We start from the raw sequence: 18,181 nt of genomic DNA on the forward strand, positions 1-18,181 counted from the left end.
GGTGTGTTATTTACAGATAGGATGTGAATAAAGCATCACTTTGTTGTGGTTTTCTATTTGAAACTGGGTGGGAGACGTTCTTGGCCACTTTGCAGAACCTTTAGATTACTTGCTGGATTTTTATTATTGTTATTATTTTTACTGTGTGTGTTCAGTTCTGTCAGTGAGACACAGTGAGCTATTGAAGCAGCTGCCATTCATTCTCCAACAGTGGGATTATTTCAAAACTGCCACATTGCTGATGATGTCATACGAAGGCTAGAAATACATGATGGGATTTGCAAGAAATGCTGAACCATGAGTCTTCTATATAGCACTGCTCTATGAAGAATGCATTTGGTAATCACAAGCATCCTGACACAGAATCATAGAATGGCTGCGTTGAAAAGGACCACAATGATCATCCAGTTCCAACCCCCTGCTATGTACAGGGTCACCAACCAGCAGACCAGGCTGCCCAGAGCTACATCCAGCCTGGCCTTGAATGCCTCCAGGGATGGGGCGTCCACAGCCTCCTTGGGCAACCTGTTTTCACTGAAATACACTGCTTCACCTTTAAGTAATTTAAGAAAAAAGAAAAAAAAAAAAGTAATGTAGATGGATAGTTTGCTGTGCTCTGAAAATGAGCAAGATACATTCACAGCAAATATATATATAATTTTTCCTAATTTTTTGCTACGTGTGGAAAAAATAATTTTGAACAGTCTATTTAGTGGTAGATAAACTGAAAGACTGGTTGTGATACTAATGTATAGGTAGATTTGGAAACAGAGAACTGGGAGAGAGTTTCTGAGACTAAGATGGCAAAAATACTTGAAGAGCAGGCCACAGGGATATGAGGTAGAGTGGGTGATTATATTTAACTGTGATTATAAAGAGGAAAAATTTGCTACTTGAGTCAGATGGTTTCTATTCCCTCTAAACCTAGCATGCAGTAACACAGACCATTTCCAGGCAGCATGCTAGGGCACTGCCCAAGGAGTGCTCTGGAAAACTCTCTAATCACTGCACCTCCAGCCTCACCTCCAGCCTCCCAACACATCCCCTGTTACCACACCTCTGTGCTTTGTCACAGTGCTGCTCTGTCTCTGCAGCACCTGTAATTATCCTCTAATTTTAAGTATGTCTCTAAATGTGTGAATCTGATGGCTAGATACATATTAAAAGGAAACTAACTCATACCATCAGGTAGAAGAGAGCTGAGTTTACGGCTGCCTTTCATCTTGCAGGGCGTTATTATCCAGGTGGACTATCTGTTCAGATATCAGTGGGGTAAGTTTTTCTTCCTTTCTCCAACCATGTATTATCCCAGGTATTTATACAGACTGGGGGAAGATCTCCTTGAGAGCAGCCCTGCGGAGAAGGACTTGGGGGTCCTGGTGGGCGAGAAGCTGGACATGAGCCAGCAGTGTGCGCCTGCAGCCCGGAAGGCCAACTGTGGGCTGCATGAAAAAAGGGGTGGCCAGCAGGGAGAGGGAGGTGATTGTCCCCCTCTGCTCGGCTCTTGTGAGGCCCCATCTGCAGCACTGCGTCCAGGCCTGGGGCCCCCAGCACAGGAAGGACGTGGAGCTCTTGGAGCGGGTCCAGAGGAGGGCACTGAGATGGTCAGAGGGCTGGAGCAGCTCTCCTGTGAGGAAAGGTTGAGTGAACTGGGCTTGTTTAGCTTGGAGAAGAGAAGGCTCTGGGGAGACCTCATTGTGGCCTTCCAGTGCTTGAAGGGAGCGTACGGGGGGGGACGGCTGTTTGTGAGGGTGGATGGTGATAGGACAAGAGGGAATGGTTTTAAAGTGAGACAGGGGAGGTTTAGGTTGGATATTAGGAGGAAGTTTTTCACCCGAGGTGGTGAGGCACTGGAACAGGTTGCCCAAGGAGGCTGTGGATGCCCCATCCCTGCAGGCATTCAAGGCCAGGCTGGATGTGGCTCTGGGCAGCCTGGTCTGCTGGTTGGCGACCCTGTACATAGCAGGGGGTTGGAACTGGATGATCATTGTGGTCCTTTTCATCCTAGGCCATTCTATGATTCTATGAACCATGTCTTCTTCTACTATTGCCACTGCCTGCCCTTACTTTTGTCATTTTTCCTTTACATTTTTTTAAGCATTCATAGCTTTGTTCATTCTTTCATAAAATGTACAAAACATGAAAACAAGCTCTGTATTATTTCATTGAAAAAGTTAGTTGTTGTGTTCTGAATATATATATTCAAATTCTGAAAATATATCTGATAATTCCACATAATATGTTCATAATCCTTCAAATTTTTTAGTGTCTGGGCAAGTTTGATTAAAACCTTTTGCAATATGCAAAGAATTTACTCCAAGATCAGTGAAGTCCTGGGGGAATTGTCTGGAATCACAACAATTCCCACCCCTTCTGGGTGACAAAACCCTTTATGCAACTGAATTGTACTTTATTTCCAGAGGGTAAGTCAGAGAAAGATAAATGTATTTCTGCACAGTTCTGGATATGGTAGATAATCAAGAATAAAAGTCTGTTCCCAAGTGAATCTGTAGCAGTTGTTAATCTATCTCCGTGGGAATGGAAACTGAGCATTAATGTAAAAGACTGTGTTTTCATAGCAGTCTAGACTTCTCTGATTGTGAGTGACGGGCCCACATATCCCTGCAGTCCCACTCCTCACCTTGTACTAGAGCCATTGCTTGTCAGGCCTTTCCTCCAGCCATTGCTGTGTATTGATTTTACTGAAAACTGACAAAAGAGCAAATAACTTTCTGCTGACTTACTGTGCTGAGTCTCTCGACTGCAAGAGAGACAGAGGCAGCCAAAAGCTGGATAGCTTTACATTGCCGGAGTTCTTATTTCAGATCACTCAGGAGTGTATGGTCTTTGCTGAGCAATTTGCTTAATTTTAAACTGAAGTAATCCCACTAAGTGCTATTTCAAGGTTAGCTAACAAGCGGCTCTGTTTCTCAATCAGTAACTTATATTGGCTGCTAATGACAGTATTCATGAGATGGCCTCTAGTCAGCCTAACCTGATTTTCAAAATGCCCTCTTTAAGTAATTGCAGCTCTGTGGAAGTCACAAGAAAGCCCTGTGGATGAATTATGAATGTGGTTTTCAGTACTCTTTTCCACACCTCAACTCCAATTGCTTTGTGAAAAATGTATGAATCTGCTAAAAATTACTTCTTTCAATCCACTCCTCCATCACGAATTTGGAAAGGAAGCATCACACATGTATCATTTCTGATAACTTTTTATATCGGTTCATATTTTTTGAAAGGAGGTTTGTCATCAAGAATTCTTGAAATTTTCTTTATATTATCATCACATTGTTAAACGAATGTCTGATAAAAACATTACTATTACTCCTACTGAATCTTATTTGACATAGAAGAAATTGCTATAAAAACAGTCTAATGTGAACTGGTAATAACATATATGTAAGCAGAAAGGAGTTACTGCCCAGAGCTTTACAATGCATGTTGCTGCTCTTTACATACAGCTTATGGAATGTTGCATTTTGTTGTAATTGCAGTGTGTACTACTCATAACATTCAAAATATTAATGTTGCTGTGGTGTATACGCAGGTTCACAGGTAGTCAGTATCAATCAAGAAGTATTTCAGTCTTTATTTCAACACAAAGGTTACAAACAACCACACATTATCTGATAGTACAATGAAAACGGTGACAAGTTTTTATAGATGCAGCTTAGGGAGTGAGAAGCATCACAGAATCACAGAATTGTAGGGGTTGGAAGGGACCTCCAGAGGTCATCAAGCCCAACCCCCCTCCTAAGCAGGCCCCCTATAGCAGGTAAAGAAGTAGTTATGCATGATACATCCTTTAATGATATTACTGTGACTAGAACCCTACCAGTTTTAAAATGAAAGTTGGACTTGGTGAATAGCCAGAGTACGTCTTCAGCCTGATTTGACGGATACTTTTCTATCTAAATATCATGACTCTCAACTACCAGCAGATGTCAGTGTTCCAGAACATTACCACTACCTCTGTAGTCACTGTCGGTAACACAAATACAAAACTATACCGGCAATGGAATGAATTCTAAAACATGTGGAACAGAGAATTGCAAAAGAAACAAACAAATAAAAACCTACAACAACCATTTAACCATCTAATCCTCATGTGTATGAAGAAGAGACTGCTCTAAGTAACCTGCTGGATATCTAACAGTACATTTCTTTATCGTGTGTCTGGTTTGATGGTTGCTTAGCAGTCTATTTGTGTATTTATATGCTCATCTGTGCTGCTCTGCTATTGGTCTGAGCCCAGCAAAGGGAAAACTGAGCAAAAAGGTTCACCAACAACATCTGTATCTAAAAAAAGATACAGATGAGAGGAATAAAATCTGTGAACTTGTGGAAAATGCACAAAGCTATTTAGAGAGCAAGAGCAGTGCCTGAGAAAGCTGAAAGACAGCCTAGAATCTGCAGTTGTTTCATCTGAGAAGGCAAGAAACTCACTTCAGAGTGAGGAAAAGCTGACAGGCATTGCTGCTCTACACCTTGGAAAAGAAAGGAAGCTTTCTGCTTTAGTGGGAAAGTTGTTCAGAGGTCACATTTCATGCAACATGCTGCTCTCCCCAGAAGTACAAAGTGCAAGCTCAGGCTTTGAAGGCTACAAAGAGCCACTGGGTAAACTGAATCACTGCTTATGGCTGCAAGACAAGGAAAATATCTGGATTCATGCAATTGAATAAGACATCTTTTTGTAAATAGAAGCATAAGCCATGGAGAGTGAGGGCCAGAATCTTGCAAGAGTCTTGCTTTCTTAAAACACAAATAATCATTTTATCTCTATCTTGGTTAAGTGGCGTTCCCATTCTGCTTTGTCTAAATTGTCAAAACTCTAAACCTGTATTTCACTTTAATTGCTGTACTTCCTTTACAATCTCTGGATGCCATGAAAAGGGAGATAAAGATGCCATAACACGGAAAATTCTTCATATCAACAGTGATGCCAGTCACGAGTTCAGTTCTATATGAGCTGGCAGCAGATTCTCACTTGAATATTCTAATTTATTTATTTATTTATTTTTAATGTACAATATAATGAAATCCATATGGGCAGGGACCTTATATCTAAGAGAGCAAAGAACTTGCTTCTGAAGGCAGAGTGTCTTTATGGCAGATCAGTAGATTTGTTTGTTTCAAGGAGTCCACAGTTTGCTTCCCACCACTGCTCTGCTCATCAACCCTGGGCAAGGTGTTTTGCATTTCTGTTCTTCTGTTGGTCTTTTAAGAAAGAAAGGGATGCTACCCAATTTCTTGCAAACACATGGTCAGATTTTCTCTCTGCTTTCCTAATTGCTGCTATAAAGGTCATCCTTTTAAAAAATACTGATAGACAGATTCATAGATTCAGTTATTTCCCTGGTAGGATTTTTCTATGATCATATTTCCCCTTAAGCACTGTCTTTAAGAAACGGCAAATGATTTTGCACAATAATTTTTAGTCAGCAGTGCTTAGAATACATGCAAGTATCTAGAGACAGAAAGGATATTCAGCTGGGAAGAACTAAAAATACATATATGTAACCTGTATGATCCCTTTAGCTAAAGTGTGGAACTTCTAAAATCACATCACTGGAGATGCTACACCAGGCAGAAGTCACTGCTACATTACTGAATGTAATACCACTAGGAACACTCAACCAATTTCAGATTAAGAAAATCTGCTGGTATGGTATATTATTGCTTGAGTATTGTCATACTCTAAATTTCCTACTACTCTTAGTTTTTAAATGGTGTGGACAGAAGTGTTTCTTATTCTCCTTCACTCCTTTTTCTAGCTCCAAGATTTTACTGCAAACTTTGCCACCCACTGAGTAGGGTGGAAGAGCTGGTTGAAGAGACCCAAGGCCTTTAGGCCTGAAATTCCTTTCATGTTTGACTTATTTCTCAATGACAGGCCCACAAGGTACTTCTAGAAAAAGAATTACTTACCTTTCAGCTGAAGAAAGTGGATACTTTATCACCTCCTCCGAACTACTGCAAGAACAGTGTTATTACTCAGCATTTATTTAAATGCATAATATCTGCTGTTGTTGAAGTGACTTAGAAACAAATGCTAGGTAAGTCTGATGATATGCCCATAAAATAAACGCAAGTCATTTTACAGCACAGCAAAGTGAGTTCTGGAAGACAAGTTCTACAAGTATTGCACAACAACTCCATTGTAGATATGGGTTTGAATCGATTTTTAATCCCAGGGTCTAGGAAATATCCTTAGTTGTGTACACACAGAATGAAAAGAGGTCATTCCCCTTGCTGTGTCCTCATGCTATTTCACGATCTCCATGGGTCAGTATTGGGGCCTGTCCTGTTTAATGTCTTTATTGATGATCTGGATGAGGGCACTGAGTGCACTCTCAGTAAGTTTGCAGATGACATCAAGCTGGGAAGAAGTGTTGATCTGCATGGGGGTAGGAAGACCCTACGGAAGGATCTGGACAGGCTGCATCCCTGAGCTGGAGCCAGTAGAATGAAGTTCAACAAGACCGAGTGCCCTGCACTTTGGCCCTAACAAACCCAGTCAACACTACAGGATTGCTTGGGGCAGACTGTGCAGAAGAAACAGACCTGTGGGTGTTGGTCAGCACTCAGCTGAACATGAGCCAGCAGTGTGCCCAGGTGGCCAAGAAGGCCAATGTCATGGTTTGTATAAGAAACAGCATTGCTAGCAGGAGCGGGGAGGTGATTACCCCTCTGTACTCTGCTGTGGTGAGGCCTCACTTTGAGTACTAAGTTGGAGCATAAGTCTGATGAGGAGCGGCTGAGGGAACTGGGGTTATTTAGTATGGAGAAGAGAAGGCTCAGGAGAGATCTTATAGCTCTCTACAACCATGTAAAGAGAGGCTGTGGAGAGGTGAGGATTGCCCTCTTCTCCCATGTAACTAATGATAGGATTAGAGGGAATGGCCTCAAGTTGCACCAGGGAAGATACAGGTTGGACGTTAGGAAAAACTTCCCTGAAAGAGTGGTCAGGTGCTGGAATGGGCTGACCAGGGAAGTGGTGGAGTTGCCATCCAGGAGGTGCTCAAGAAACACTTAGATGTTGTACCGAGGGACATGGTTTATTGGGAAATATTAGTGACAGGTGAGCAGTTAAACTGGATGACCTTGGAGGTCTTTTCCATCCTTGGAGATTCTATAATTCTGTTCTGTACGAGTGACAGCCACTGGCATGAGCCCTTCTATTATCTCCCCTTGTTAGCAAAGAAATACTGCCTGGCATGAAACACTTCTTGACTTGCGAAAATTGTTACCTAAAAGGAAGTTACCACCAAACTGCTAGGAATGCTCCAAGCAACAATGTTATTTTGCATCTTCATCTGTTAACATGTGTAATTTCAAAGCAATCTCCAACTCTAATTATCCAATTGTTCTCTCTCAGACCCTACTCACTTTATTTTGTTACTTTGATTCCACACTCCTACTTCATATACATGAAGTTTTTCCCCGCTTATTCTTAAGAGGCCAGAGACATTCGGTTTGGCTTAACAAATGCAAATTGCAGCTCACAGCACAGTTATGTTTAATTACTAATAGAATATATTCCTCATCAATGAGTGCATCTATTAAAATGGACCAGAGTTGTACAGAGTTAAAAACTGCCCCAAAAAATCCCAAACAAACAAAGAAAAAACAACAAAACACCTATCACCATAAAACAATGACAAGTCTTCATAGAAGTATCTCTTCTGATAATTTTCTTCAAGCAACATACACAATCTTAAGGCTCTGAAAGGGGAGGCGGTGGTAATTTTAGAGTTGCAATTTTATACTTCAATTTATAGTAAGGGCTACATGAACTCAAACTGTTGTAGCAAGAAAACTAAGCTGACCTCAACTTGTCCTCCAGGATCTGACACTTCATTTGGAATAATATCTGTGGGAGGTGAGACTTTTCCCTGACAAGAGAGATGCTGAACTGATGGGGACTGCAGCAGTTTGAAACTGCACTCATTGTCATTGGGTGAGTCAGAGGTCACGATCTGAAAGTTCAGATCTAGAAAAAATATTGACAGTTCTACAAGTTGGTTTGGAACTACAACATTAAGCAAACTATTTTGGCATTAGGAAAAAACAAACAAACAAAAAAAAAACAAAAAAAACAAAGCAAGACTACTCTGTCTGGCTTGATTTAAAGGATTTTGAGCAATTTTTATTTCTAACACTGCTAAGTCCTTCTTATGAAACCATGAGCCTTACTGTGAGCTTCTTATTCTAATTTAGCAACAATCTGCATGAGTAATGCAACCAAAACAAGTCACAATGCAAGTCACTGCTTACTAAAGAGTTTGCAATATGATTTTTACTCTACAAATCTTTTATTTTAAACACATGATAATACTTAATCAGAGAAGGGAAACAATGACTTCTTTACCAGAGATGAAGGTCAGACCTTGCACTCAGGCAGGAGGGCCTGCCTCTGTTTGGGTCAGAACACATTGAAACACTGAGATAGAGTTCTCCTGGTAAGAACTACAGTGGAGGTGACATTTAGTTTTTGATTTCCAAGTGTAAGATGACAAGTATTGTTCTTTTATTCTATTACCTTTATTCAGTTCATCCCTGTAACTATTCAAAATAGGAAGAAGTGTTTTTTTACATCATGTAGCTTCCTATATATCTGTTCAACTCATTCTTCAAAATAAACTGCTGCGATCCACAACACCAGGACAATTTTGTATTAGGGTCACTGAGAGAAGAGAAGAAGTGTTGCAAACAGTTAACGTTTCATAATTATACTAAGTATGCACAAAAATACTTAAACGGAAGGCAAAACTTCCTTTTGGGTTTATTCAGATACTGTAAGAAAGATAAGTTCACTTGCTGTCATAACACATTGTCATGCTATAATTCTCATTCAGTGTGTACCCCACACTACCTAACATTTTGTACTGAAAATGTTTCATGCAGTATTTTCTCTTCTTTCTCTGTACTGTAACAATTACTTTCTTTCTCCGAGTTCTATCTAATTAAGCACAATATGAACGTTCATTTAATTCTGTATAGTTAAGCAGTCCAGATTTTTTCTAGTCCATTAAGGACAACGCTAAGCAAATAACATACTGCAGAGGTAAGATCAAATATTGTTCTTGCCAACCTCTGTTGCAACCTATTAATCTTTAAATAGCTAGGAACAATGCCAGAAAGTCTCACTGGGCAGTATACTGCCCAGGAGCCAAATGGCGCTTAGGTTCTTTTGGGTGGTCTATTTAGCATGTACTCATGCAGAAAGAACTGTGGAAAGATAAGAATAGGAGATAACTGTGGAAAATTGTACAATAACAAGCCAGTGGGAATGAGGCTGCTTTAGTTTGTGTGGTGTTGGTAATCTAAAGCACACAGTGCGTATTTATAAAACATTCTCTCGTCACTATTGCCTTACACTATGCAAAACAGACACTGAAGCTACCAAACAGTCTTGGAAGGGATTTCTCTTACCTAAGAAGATTGAAAAACTTTAGAAGTGAGGTGATATTTCTCTGGAGATCAAAGGAGAAATTGCTGTTTCAGGATAGCGCCCCGTTTCTAAAACCAAAACTGGAAAAGCAAACATCATACAGGTAAAAACAGTGGTTGCTTAATGCAAGCCTCAGAGCAAAGAGAACAGATAGGTTGTGTATGGGAACTGCTGAATCACAGCCTGAACCTCTGATTGATCACCTGAGGCAAGCAATGAGTCACCTGGGAGCACAAGTGAAGGCAATTCACCTGTGCTGCTGGAAGGGATGGAGCTTGGCTCCACCTCTGCTTTTAAGAGCTGACTACAACTACAGAAGGATCTCTTTCTGGAGATCCCTCCTCCTGGAGTTTTACAGCTTGCCCAGGACACAGGTAAGCATTCTATCTATTCACTTCTGGTATAATAACCTGCTTAGCCAAACTCTTTGATATCTTTCATAATTATAACATCTGTACATTCATTGATTATACAGGTGGTAAACTGAAAACACAGGCTGGAGCAGGAACATGTACATGATCAGTCTTCAAACCACTCCTGGTCCAAACATGAATAAAATTTCTGAATTTTAGGTTCAAGCACACTTTTTGAATGCAGTTTTGTCTCTTTTTATCACTGATTGACATGCACATAAATCCAGATGTACTATTCATGTAGAGACACCTCATGATATCAAAGGATTGATGATAGAAAGAATCAAGTAAAAACCTTTGTTATGTGTTGCAAAAGAAATAATGAGAGTCTCTGTAGAATTATTCAAGAAGATAAGCCAGACAAGTAGTAACTTCTATGAAATAAACTCCATTAATGACAACTAGTAGTTTTACTTCTGGTTAGTGAAGCTAATGCCATTTTTGCTGCAATGGAAGAACTTGTTTTGTTAATTTAGTTGAGTAGTAAGTCTGCTCAAATGTAAAGGCTATCAAAGATAGAAATAATGAAAGTGTAGAAAACGGAGATTTGACTCCAATGCTTGTAGAGAACATGATTTTCAGTGGGAAAGCAGAAGAATGTAAATAATGAATAAGCCCCAATAACTTCCTTACTAAAATGAAATGGATTCTTTAAGAATGAGAAACAGATCAGGTACATTACTCACCACAAAATATTCTTTTTTTTTTTTATGAGAATTGTTTAGTTTTCATCATTTTACTGATTCCTTTGTTTTAAATACTTATGTGTATTTTTGTTCATATATATTGTTTGAAAATGAAAAAGTACAAATACTGAAAACATATGTTATTAACAAAATTCTGAACTTAAGTCTCAAAATCAGACCTCACAGTGCTAAGGCAAAAGAGACAAGATAAAGGATTAGGAAATGGCAGCCCTGTGGAGGAAACAGCACGGTATTGAGAAATGAGAGTAGTGGTACTGCCCAGTCTTAAGGACAGAAATACTGGATCTTCTGTATAATCACACTCGCATCTTTGTGACCCTTACCTGCCAGGTGCTGAGGGACTGCCAGCAGCAGCAGTTCTCAGTGGCTGCTCAGGGATAATAGTTTCTACTTTGCATGTTACTTCTCTCCTATCTTACCTTTACTAAGCCTCTGCCAGCTCCACTCCTTTATCTCTTCTGTGTTAAACCATCCAGTCCTTACCCCTTGGGTTTTGGCCAGATGCCTGGCTCACAGTGAAGGCAGCTGTTTCCTCAGGTGTCCAGCCAGTAATGGCACCCTGCCCTTGTTGGCATCCCATTGCTGGGGCACCTAAGGGGCCTCAGTGCATTCCCCCAGACTCTGACCTTGTGCACAATAAGCGCTCTGCCAGTCAGGGGCATGCAGCAGGGCTGCTCAGGGAGATGCTGATGTGTGTTGTGCTCTAATCACTTTTTTTTTTTGTGCAATTCATTATCAAAGAAATAATTTCAAATTAAAAGCTTTGAGATTTTTTTTTTCTAAGCCAAACTCTCATATTCTTCATCTTAACCTTGTATGGTCAAGTTGAATGTGAAATAGTTTAGTCCAGTTTTATTACTTAATCTTGTATCTGTTTTTGGCAACAGCATATAATTATTTTACTTCCTTCCTCTAACAAAAGGTTAGATGAATTTTAGTTTGTATATACTGATAAATGTACTGATTGCTGTTTGTGATGCACTAGTATCAACATCTTCCTTGAAACTCTTCTCCTATCACAATCACCTCTCAAGTGGCTGTTTCAGAACCATCCCTTTGAAGCCCTTCTGGATGTTACTCCTGTAAGTTTCACATGAATGAACAAACACAACCCTCAAATAGCTAACATCAATGAAGGGTTTCTATTAATTTTCCTCATGCAGCATGAAAGAGTTTTCTCTTTCTGTTTGTGAGAAAACATTGTGCACATCTTAACAATAACTACGTATAGTTGGCAAGCCACCTTTTCCTCTGTCTTCTCTGTATGAGGTTACATTTCAGACATAATACTACTACACGTGTCAATGCCACAACAGTCAAATTAGTTTCAAGCAACTAAATTTCAGTTGCATCAAACCATAGCCTTAGGTTTACGCAACTGTTATCATCCCACTGGCTATGTCCGGTACCATTTATTATAAGCAACCCAGAAAAACATCCTTTCCATAACATAAAAGTAGATAAATGCAGATGCAGAACTGGTTGTTCTAAAAATGAACCTCGATGGTTTTCTTACCAGGAATTGAGAACTGTGGTATCTCCCACAGGAAACAGGCAAAGGTTGAAAAGTCAGCACACACTTATGCGGCTCTGGCAGCCCTTTACATTTCTTCTCCAAGGTTTTGAAGTAAAGCAGACATGGAAAGTTAGTAACCTAAGGACTCCAAATGGTTATTTGAGTAACTGCTTGTCATAAGATATTGTAACCTGTATGAGATTCCACTTAGATTAGTTTCAATTCTTTATTTATTAGTACTTGATGTTGTGGCTTGTTCATATTTATATATATAAACACACATTGCATGTATGTGTACATACACATATTTTATATACAAATGAACAAAAGTTTTAGTTTCTGTTGACAATTAGAAGAATTTTGAAACTGGCTGATTAACCTTTCCTATGTTTTACTAATAAATCCTAAAAATATTAGTTTTAAGTCTTAAGAAATAAAAGAATCTGATGTGTATAACAAAGTAGCAAAACTTAGTCACTGCATAAAAAAACTTAACATGTCATCTCAGGCTTGTATTTTTTTTTTTTTTGCCCTGTAAAACAGTATAAAATATATTTATTGTGCCTTCATTCTGGTATCAAATGCACTTTTTGTAGTCATGTTGATAGGATTTTTTTTTTTAATATTTGGATGGTGAGTTTTGTAGGGTTTTTTTTTGTTTGTGGTTTTATTTTAAACTTTCCGATTTTTGTTTGTTTTGTTTCTCACCAAGTTGCCAGGTGCACAAATCCAATCTTGGCTCCTGTAGTAAACCAGCACTACTTCTCATGCATGCTTCACTTCTCATAATGTAGCATAATATCACTGCAAAAGTGTCCTCATTACAATTGTGTAATTCTTTTCAGGAAAAAAAACAAATAAGTGACTCCATTGGTGACAACTGTGCAAGCTAACTTGAAATTGTGTAAGTAATCAATTGGCTCTCTGAATGCTAACAAACAAGTCTGCACAAGAAAATACAATCCGGTTCGTGTGCTGAGTTGTTGTGAGTGGTCAGTGAGAGGACGAGGTATTTAGATACGAATCATCAAAAGAGCAACTGAATCTCCTTTTGACTGCTACAGAAATAGTGAGCAAGTCTGTCACATCGCTTTCAGAATTATATCATGGTTGGAATTAAAATTCACTGTATACATTTGGAGTGACATCTTAGTCTTTGGTACTCCTTTTACATTTGCTCAGCCTATTAAGAAGACAGATTCTGCCTCTTGGATCATCCCTATTTTCACTGTTTAAGTAATTTTGACTTCTGGTATTGTAGCTCAAGTAATCTCACAGAGTAGTGTACATATCTTTTTTCTGAAAAAAGAAAACAACAAAACCAACAGTGAAAAGATGGAAAACAGCAAAAAAAAAAATATCTCAGAAGCTGCATACCATCTTTTTTATGCATCGCACCCAACTCTACAAAGTGTTTTTTTAATATCAGGATTATACATTACCTATAGAAACAAAAAACCTGCTTTTTACTCCTTCTAATTCATAGAGATTGAGCTGCCATAACCCTCAGGCAAACCCAACGTGAGGTACGCATAGCAACAAATTTGCTACAAAATCCAGGCATCCTCAAGCTCTAAAATGGAATGTGCCTTTATAAGAATATTATAGATTTCAGTTTAATAAATACAACATTTTCTAATTCAGCTGGAGAGGCACATGCTATCTCACAATCCTGAATAAAATAAATGATTAAACAAAAGATGAATCAATGGGTTAGACTTTACAGACAAGTAAAGTGGGGTGTCAACTGTATTGAATTTAAAAGAATTACTTTGAATTACTATTCATTTAGATGATGTACTGTGAAATTTTCTGTGAACTTTTCACATTTTTTGTCATTGTTTTCCAGTGTTTGAATTGTTAACATAGCATTTCTCTGATATCTTAAGAGCAGGAACTTCCATTTGTAAAGCATGATAGTCCCAAATTTCAGGGATTGGGGTTACTGTTCTAATCACAATTTGGAAAAGCATTTTTTGCCCTAGATCTTAGGTGCATGTACATAATAGGCATATATCACTTAATTTCCAGCCTTCCAAAGCATGTGCTGATTTTTCAGTTTAGTAAGTGGAATTATTAAACCCAATCTGTTTAATTTGTACAGGCTTTTTCTCTCACAAGTGTTGAGCATTCATAGTTTCCAATGACTGAAGCAACAGCATCTGCTTAGGACATGAAAAGAAAAAAATAGGCCAAAAGTGATGGTGACTTCATCAGAAGGAAGATGCCAACATACTTTTGACTGGTTTCCACGAGCAATAGACAAATTTGATCTCTGAAAAGGGAAAAAAAAAAGTGGGAGAGCCTCACAAATCTAAAATTTCAATTTCAGTGTCCTGCTTCTCTAATGGGACAGTACTTATATGAAGGAAGCATCCACTTCCCCCTTCCAAGTCTGATACAGATTAATGACAGATACGCAAAGAAGTGAATGCACAGAAGCAGCAGAATGCAAGCACAACTGTAATGGAAAGGAAGCATCTCTCTCAAGCTGGCTCTGTTGCTCCATTTGGTTTTAAATGCTGAGGGTCAGCTTTGCTGTTGGAGAAAATGAGGTAAGGGCTCTTCTTACTATATGGTGAATCTGCAGTTGAGTATTACAAGAGAATTGTAAAGGAGCTGTTTCTTCATGTAGGAAGCAAAGAATTAAATAAAATTTAAACTCTTTTCATATTCTCCAAAGAAAACAAAAACTAGTTGATATGTCTTAGTTATGTTAATAACATGTTCACCTCTTCACAGCCAGCAGGAACTCTGTGGTAGGTCAGGATAACTTCAGTGGTGCTGTCAGGCATAGGGGACATCTAACAACATTTCAATGTGTTTAAAAATCTAAATGTATTGAGAAGCCATGTTTAAACTTCATATACTAATGATGTCTACTTAAAAAAATATATGAATGGTCAGAAAAGTGACTAACAAAAACATCTGAGTACATACTTAAAAAAAAAATCACATCTAGTTGCTTATGCTTAATTTAGACACTGCTTGTCAGTTTTGCAGACTCAGCATGGCTACGTAAGAGTGAGGTGATTTCCTTTATGTGGTTTGTGTGTCACCACTAAAATCAACAAGCATTTACACAATCTTTTTTGGGGGATACATAACACGCAGAACAGATCATGATTTTAAATTGATCTTTAAAGAATGACGTTTAGCGTACATTAGGTGGTAGTATTTTTATATGTATCAAACAAAACAAATCCATTGAAGAGTATGTTAATTCTGCAATTCTGTGGTGTCTGTCAAGTCTGTAAGGATAACACTACTTACATCCCTACTTGTTTTCACAGTGGAATAATAACGAAAAGCTTTGTATGAAAATTAACCACACCATGTAAATATAAAACTTTCACATTCTAAAGTACAACTGATTTCTAAATCCCCTTTTTCAGATTATAGCTCCACTTAAAAAAAAAAAAAGTTTCTAACAAACTCTCAGTTCGTAGACCTTGCCAATTTCATGATTTATATACATGTAAATAGTATAGGTCAAAATAATGCCTGTGTCTTATTTTTTTTTTATTCAACAAGTTGATCTTTGGAAACTGCTCAGCACATTACTACTAAAAAATTAAAGTATAACATGAATAAAAATCCATAGGAATTACAGAAATGGTCCCATAAATACATTCTGAACATAAAACATGACATTCCAGTGCTGACCTCTAGAAGCCTTCACTAAGAATTTAGTGACCAAAACAGCGGAGAAGAAGTGAGAAGAGCTCTGTTTTCAATAGTTGGGTAAATTAACAAATCTGCTCTGAAAACAGATGTTTTGTGCAAAAGATGATATTTAGTCAGGAATCTAGATTTCTGGGAAAACACTGCTTGTTTTTGCAAGTAATTTAGTAAATGTTTTATGCATACAAAAGCCCTATGGGAGGAGTCTGATAATAGTCCCTTGTTATTCCACTGAATTCTACAAAAGTTTAAGTAATTTGATAACTATATTCAGCATACAGTCTGCATGCACTCAGCTTTGTAATTATTTCAGACATTCTCTTAAAGTACGCCTTAGAATGATTCTGAGCATCTAACACTTAACCTATGCAGACTTTTAGGTATTGCTTTGAATGTAACTGAAAACTTGCTTTACTCTGAGTAACGTTGATTTCAACAGAGGTCCTGAAAATCTATGAAATCTTAAAACTCTATGCAAATCACTGCAGGAACTTGACGTTGTTGAGGTATTCTACACAACAGACCTGCACATGCATCCCAGATACGCTTTCTCGGGTGATGATCTCTCACTGAATGCCTCAACCAAGCAAAAGAATTTTAGAGAGAGCTTGTTAGAGAAAAGGGAGACTAAATCAGCAGGTTGAATAACATGAGAAGCAATCTATAATAATCTACCTTATAAAGAGAGAAAATACCTTGAAAGGGAGTTCCAGTGCTACTTCAGTTATTTATTTCAGTTGAAACACTATTAATGGAACAAACTCTACAGCAGCTTCAATAGTATTTTGTTCAGGTTAGATTCATAAATCAATTTCTGTTTTGTAACTGCAGCCGTTCCATAGCAAAAGATCAATGTGATTTCATTTCTTGCCTTCTAATTAAAGGTCTATAATGAAAAATGTATGTAACTTGAGTGTTTGTTTAACTCCTCATAAATGATGCTGAACTCAGAATTGCTACTGTGACATCTGGTACCACTGCCCGTAGTAACTGCTCTGTATACAGAGCTCTGTGCACTGCTTTTCAGTAAACAATTGCTCTTTCAAGCCACAAAAATGCATGTCTGCTCTCAAGGAGACATGCTTTTTGCTCCATCATTACAGAAAAATGTGCTGCCTGTGATATCAAAAGACCAAACACATGCAAATCCTAACACTTCATCAGAAGAAAAAAAAAATACAAACAACTGAAAACATGTTTTCTCTTTATATAGCAATATGTTGACTGAGAATTCCCACAGACCAAGTGCATGGCATCTATCAGAAGATTCCACACAGACTCTCCATTCAAAATACTTCTCCCTGCAGCTCAATCAAAACCACCTGAGACATTTCTAATGAAGACTCTCCCCATAAAGCCCAGAAAATCAGCACATAAATCCTTCTGTAAGAATTAAAAAGACGTTCTTATTTGAGGTTAAGTCAGCATTCTTTTCTTGTCTTTCCTACTGATATTCCAAGAAAAACTCCCTCTGCAACAGCACTTCCTCTCTGCTCCATCTCCCTGTGGTGAGATCATCATCTATTACTACAGAAATCAACACGATGTTAAAAATAAGCATGGAATGGCCACGCTGCATGAAGGAGGAGACAGGCACAGTAATGTTTCTCAAGTAGAAAGTCCTAAAATTCTGAAGAAACCCCAGGAGGTTGCTTTATGTCTACTGTAATAGATCTAATTTGCCTGGACGCTCCTCCATCATATTCATCCACTTGAGCTTATTTTAGTGTAACATTTGAACTCTGCCAAAGGCTCTTGGGAACATTCCTGAGCATTACTGCTAGGCTTGTCAACCCTATAGTGCCTTTTTATTATCAAGTGTCTTCCAACACGAAATACCATCTCTGCCAGAGCTCAAACCATCCTGTGATCGCCCTGCCTCAGTGACAGAGTTGGAAAGGCAGGGCTGCTTCAAGGCAGATCCTCACTGGAGCTCTGATGAATGTTAGTCAAATCCTGGTGAACAAACTGGGATATATTTAATGGCATTTTTAATTTAATATTTGTTTTCTACGTCTTACATCCCTAGGATCTTCATTTGCTGTATTTGTTGTACAACAGCGTGCAAATGCAATGGCGTTTGGGGCGGTGTGAGATGAGGTGTGGTGCTTACAGGGAATTTTTACCCTCAAACTGGTACCTCCCAATGTTCGAACCACTTAGAACCCAGAGAAGGAAACACCGCGGACCTACCTCTCCCTGCCCCGGGGAGACACAGCCCGTCAGCAGGACCTCAGCACACCACGGCCGCAGGGAGGAGACGGGGGCAAAGCAGCGCACATTCCCCACAGCGGCACCGCCGCACACCCACCTCCCCTACCGCCCGCAGGCGCGGCCCTCCGCGCACTCACCGCCCCTCGGCCGCGCATGCGCGCTGTGCGCAGAGGCTGGAGGGCGGCCC

At 39.0% G+C, this 18,181-nt stretch overlaps 2 long non-coding RNA genes across 2 annotated transcripts; one reads left to right on the top strand and one right to left on the bottom strand.

Moving 5' to 3' along the window:
* Positions 1-6,999: 6,999 nt before the first annotated feature.
* On the bottom strand, positions 7,000-18,175 carry LOC104911580. The gene is made up of 3 exons (XR_004160186.1): positions 17,974-18,175; positions 9,442-9,540; positions 7,000-8,692 (listed from the first exon to the last, which is right to left on the bottom strand). It is a non-coding gene; the product is annotated as an uncharacterized LOC104911580 (long non-coding RNA).
* Positions 9,734-17,108, top strand: LOC104911579. The gene is made up of 4 exons (XR_794026.3): positions 9,734-9,834; positions 12,942-13,000; positions 14,429-14,651; positions 16,994-17,108. It is a non-coding gene; the product is annotated as an uncharacterized LOC104911579 (long non-coding RNA).
* Positions 18,176-18,181: the final 6 nt, after the last annotated feature.

Source organism: Meleagris gallopavo, chromosome 6, assembly GCF_000146605.3.
Source record: "Meleagris gallopavo isolate NT-WF06-2002-E0010 breed Aviagen turkey brand Nicholas breeding stock chromosome 6, Turkey_5.1, whole genome shotgun sequence".
In the NCBI taxonomy this organism is placed as follows: domain Eukaryota; kingdom Metazoa; phylum Chordata; class Aves; order Galliformes; family Phasianidae; genus Meleagris; species Meleagris gallopavo.